At 54.0% G+C, this 5,000-nt stretch overlaps 1 non-coding gene across 1 annotated transcript; it reads left to right on the top strand.

The window, feature by feature from the left end:
- The first annotated feature begins 2,826 nt into the window (after nucleotides 1-2,826).
- LOC126148107 (small subunit ribosomal RNA) lies at nucleotides 2,827-4,736 on the top strand. The gene has a single exon (XR_007530419.1). It is a non-coding gene; the product is annotated as a small subunit ribosomal RNA (ribosomal RNA).
- The last annotated feature ends 264 nt before the right edge of the window (nucleotides 4,737-5,000 follow it).

Genomic DNA, 5,000 nt, shown 5'->3' with positions numbered 1-5,000 from the left:
CCCCCCCCTCTCACTGGCGGAAAGCGCATCCCGACGTGACATAACTCCTTTGACACACTGACGCTGCCTCGGGCATCCACGTCCTACGGTCGATATCAACGAACCTCACCCCCCCCCCCCCCCCCACAACACGCCATCCCATACCACATTGTGTACCGTACCCAAACCTAACGTGTACTGTACTACAACGCAATGTGTACCATAACACAACCCAGTTTGTACCTTAACCTAACCTATGTCACCTTAACCTAACCTATGTCACCTTAACCTAACCTATGTCACCTTAACCTAACCTATGTCACCTTAACCTAACCTATGTCACCTTAACCTAACCTATGTCACCTTAACCTAACCTATGTCACCTTAACCTAACCTATGTCACCTTAACCTAACCTATGTCACCTTAACCTAACCTATGTCACCTTAACCTAACCTATGTCACCTTAACCTAACCTGTGTTGCACCTTAACCTACCTCAATTTGCACCGCAATGTAACTCAATTTGCACCGCAATGTAACTCAATTTGCACCGCAATGTAAACTCAATTTGCACCGCAATGTAACTCAATTTGCACCGCAATGTAACTCAATTTGCACCGCAATGTAACTCAATTTGCACCGCAATGTAACTCAATTTGCACCGCAATGTAACTCAATTTGCACCGCAATGTAACGCAATTTGCACCGCAATGTAACGCAATTTGCACGCAAGTAACGCAATTTGCACCACAATGTAACGCAATTTGCACCGCAATGTAACGCAATTTGTACCGCAATCTACCCCCATGTTGTGCCTTAACCTAACCCACGTTGTGGCTTAACCTAACCCACGTTGTGGCTTAACCTAACCCACGTTGTGGCTTAACCTAACCCACGTTGTGGCTTAACCTAACCCACGTTGTGGCTTAACCTAACCCACGTTGTGGCTTAACCTAACCCACGTTGTGGCTTAAACCTAACCCACGTTGTGGCTTAACCTAACCCACGTTGTGGCTTAACCTAACCCACGTTGTGGCTTAACCTAACCCACGTTGTGGCTTAACCTAACCCACGTTGTGGCTTAACCTAACCCACGTTGTGGCTTAACCTAACCCACGTTGTGGCTTAACCTAACCCACGTTGTGGCTTAACCTAACCCACGTTGTGGCTTAACCTAACCCACGTTGTGCCTTAACCTAACCCACGTTGTGCCTTAACCTAACCCACGTTGTGCCTTAACCTAACCCACGTTGTGCCTTAACCTAACCCACGTTGTGCCTTAACCTAACCCACGTTGTGGCTTAACCTAACCCACGTTGTGGCTTAACCTAACCCACGTTGTGCCTTAACCTAACCCACGTTGTGCCTTAACCTAACCCACGTTGTGCCTTAACCTAACCCACGTTGTGCCTTAACCTAACCCACGTTGTGCCTTACCCTGCTCTGTAATTGGCATATGACACGTTACATTAATGTATTGTTGTCCAACCGCAACCGGCTCAGAATGTTGTGTACACAGCTATGTGTCATCTCCCCATAACAGCTGCATTGCAGTGTGGTACGCCATAGAGACGTGTGGGAGTAATGGACGCAGTGGATGGCGATCAGCATGAGCCGTCTGTTCATGTAGTGGCGCGTGTATGCAGACGTAGTAGTCTCTTCTCACACAATGTGATAGCACGGTGCCCCGCGTTCCACATCTGCGACATGCTACAGAGGCCGGTTGACAGTTGGTCGCGCAATGGAGATCGCATATGTACGGGGGCACCTTCCACGTGCCTCTAGTCGGGCACATTTTGTTGCGTGGATGTGAGCGAATGTAGTGTGTCTTGACACCTGACAGGCAGGCATGCAATAATAGTTGACTTTGCAAACGGGGATGGACGTGTACGTTTACTGGTGACGTTACGCAAATGAACAACTGGTAACCCGTTGTGGTGCGGTTGATCTTGCTGGAGGTACATCTGTGAGGGCAACGATCGGTACAGCTACGAAGCGGTCCCCACCATACCAACGAACGTGAATGTGAATCTGGGTGTGAAGCGATACGCGGCTGTGGGTGGGTGGGACTGTCCCCGGCCGGTGAGGGGGGGCCGCCCGGCGTGCTGGCCGCGCGGTGCGTGGGCGCACGCGCTAACAGCCGGCTGGTGGGGGCGCCCCAGTGGCAGGCGCGCCGGCCGACGGACGCGGCAGGCGGCGCAGCTGCGCGCCGGGGCACCCTGCGCGCGGCGCCGTGCAGCCAAAGTGGGTCCTCGCGGACCCGGTGCGAAGCGCGGTGGACATCTGCAGTGTGCTGGTCCGATTGAGGACTGTGTGCGTTGAGGATGCGCCCGCCGCCCGGCACTCGGCGCCGCGACGCCGTCTGCCTGCTCGGTACGCCCCAGCGGTTCTCGCTGGTGGTTTGTATCGCAGTTGTGCGGACGTGTTGGCACGTGCGCTGTGCTGGGAGAGTTCGCTTCGGCACCCACGTGGGGCCTTTGCCCTTCTGTGGCGCTGGCGTTGGAGCTGCCGGTCACCGTAGGTGGCGCGTGTTGTCTCCCGCCGGCAATGCCACGACAGCACGCTCCCGGGCCTCTGTCGGCAGCGGCAAGCTCAGTTGGGAGCACGGGTGGTCGCACCTAAGCGTCTACTCGCCTAACTCCGGGCGATTGCGCCTCTCTCGAACCCGACCAAGTACTTAGGACGGCGCTGCGCGCCGCCGGGACCTGAGAGGGTTTCGAGGTGTATTGTGCAGGGGAGCCCAGCCTCCTCCTGTTTGCAGAATAATTGAGCGGACGCTTGCGTGTTCGCGCGGGCCCCCGGGACACACTCCCGGGCGGCCGGCTGCTCAGCTCTAGTTGACGCAGCTCCCTGGTTGATCCTGCCAGTAGTCATATGCTTGTCTCAAAGATTAAGCCATGCATGTCTCAGTACAAGCCGCATTAAGGTGAAACCGCGAATGGCTCATTAAATCAGTTATGGTTCCTTAGATCGTACCCACGTTACTTGGATAACTGTGGTAATTTCTAGAGCTAATACATGCAAACAGAGTCCCGACCAGAGATGGAAGGGACGCTTTTATTAGATCAAAACCAATCGGTCGGCTCGTCCGGTCCGTTTGCCTTGGTGACTCTGAATAACTTTGGGCTGATCGCACGGTCCTCGTACCGGCGACGCATCTTTCAAATGTCTGCCTTATCAACTGTCGATGGTAGGTTCTGCGCCTACCATGGTTGTAACGGGTAACGGGGAATCAGGGTTCGATTCCGGAGAGGGAGCCTGAGAAACGGCTACCACATCCAAGGAAGGCAGCAGGGCGCGCAAATTACCCACTCCCGGCACGGGGAGGTAGTGACGAAAAATAACGATACGGGACTCATCCGAGGCCCCGTAATCGGAATGAGTACACTTTAAATCCTTTAACGAGTATCTATTGGAGGGCAAGTCTGGTGCCAGCAGCCGCGGTAATTCCAGCTCCAATAGCGTATATTAAAGTTGTTGCGGTTAAAAAGCTCGTAGTTGGATTTGTGTCCCACGCTGTTGGTTCACCGCCCGTCGGTGTTTAACTGGCATGTATCGTGGGACGTCCTGCCGGTGGGGCGAGCCGAAGGCGTGCGACCGCCTCGTGCGTGTTCGTGCGTCCCGAGGCGGACCCCGTTGAAATCCTACCAAGGTGCTCTTTATTGAGTGTCTGGGTGGGCCGGCACGTTTACTTTGAACAAATTAGAGTGCTTAAAGCAGGCAAGCCCGCCTGAATACTGTGTGCATGGAATAATGGAATAGGACCTCGGTTCTATTTTGTTGGTTTTCGGAACCCGAGGTAATGATTAATAGGGACAGGCGGGGGCATTCGTATTGCGACGTTAGAGGTGAAATTCTTGGATCGTCGCAAGACGAACAGAAGCGAAAGCATTTGCCAAGTATGTTTTCATTAATCAAGAACGAAAGTTAGAGGTTCGAAGGCGATCAGATACCGCCCTAGTTCTAACCATAAACGATGCCAGCCAGCGATCCGCCGCAGTTCCTCCGATGACTCGGCGGGCAGCCTCCGGGAAACCAAAGCTTTTGGGTTCCGGGGGAAGTATGGTTGCAAAGCTGAAACTTAAAGGAATTGACGGAAGGGCACCACCAGGAGTGGAGCCTGCGGCTTAATTTGACTCAACACGGGAAACCTCACCAGGCCCGGACACCGGAAGGATTGACAGATTGATAGCTCTTTCTTGATTCGGTGGGTGGTGGTGCATGGCCGTTCTTAGTTGGTGGAGCGATTTGTCTGGTTAATTCCGATAACGAACGAGACTCTAGCCTGCTAACTAGTCGCGTGACATCCTTCGTGCTGTCAGCGATTACTTTTCTTCTTAGAGGGACAGGCGGCTTCTAGCCGCACGAGATTGAGCAATAACAGGTCTGTGATGCCCTTAGATGTTCTGGGCCGCACGCGCGCTACACTGAAGGAATCAGCGTGTCTTCCTAGGCCGAAAGGTCGGGGTAACCCGCTGAACCTCTTCGTGCTAGGGATTGGGGCTTGCAATTGTTCCCCATGAACGAGGAATTCCCAGTAAGCGCGAGTCATAAGCTCGCGTTGATTACGTCCCTGCCCTTTGTACACACCGCCCGTCGCTACTACCGATTGAATGATTTAGTGAGGTCTTCGGACTGGTACGCGGCATCGACTCTGTCGTTGCCGATGCTACCGGAAAGATGACCAAACTTGATCATTTAGAGGAAGTAAAAGTCGTAACAAGGTTTCCGTAGGTGAACCTGCGGAAGGATCATTACCGACTAGACTGCATGTCTTTCGATGTGCCGTGTCGTGTCGCGCAACACGCTCACCTGTACGGCAGCAGCCGTGCGCCGCGTGCGGAACCACGCGTGCCTCTCAAAACTAACGGAAATGTTGTGTGGTACGAGCGCTGAAGCTCTGGAGCGGCTGGCCTGCGGCACCTGGCGCCTCGCGCCGGTTTTGAATGACTTTCGCCCGAGTGCCTGTCCGCTCCGGTGTGAGCCGTACGACGCCCATCGGCCGTGAGGCCGTTGGACAC

The sequence above is a fragment of the Schistocerca cancellata genome, unplaced genomic scaffold (assembly GCF_023864275.1).
Source record: "Schistocerca cancellata isolate TAMUIC-IGC-003103 unplaced genomic scaffold, iqSchCanc2.1 HiC_scaffold_880, whole genome shotgun sequence".
Taxonomy (NCBI): domain Eukaryota; kingdom Metazoa; phylum Arthropoda; class Insecta; order Orthoptera; family Acrididae; genus Schistocerca; species Schistocerca cancellata.
This window is presented reverse-complemented; position numbering and strand designations above follow the sequence as displayed.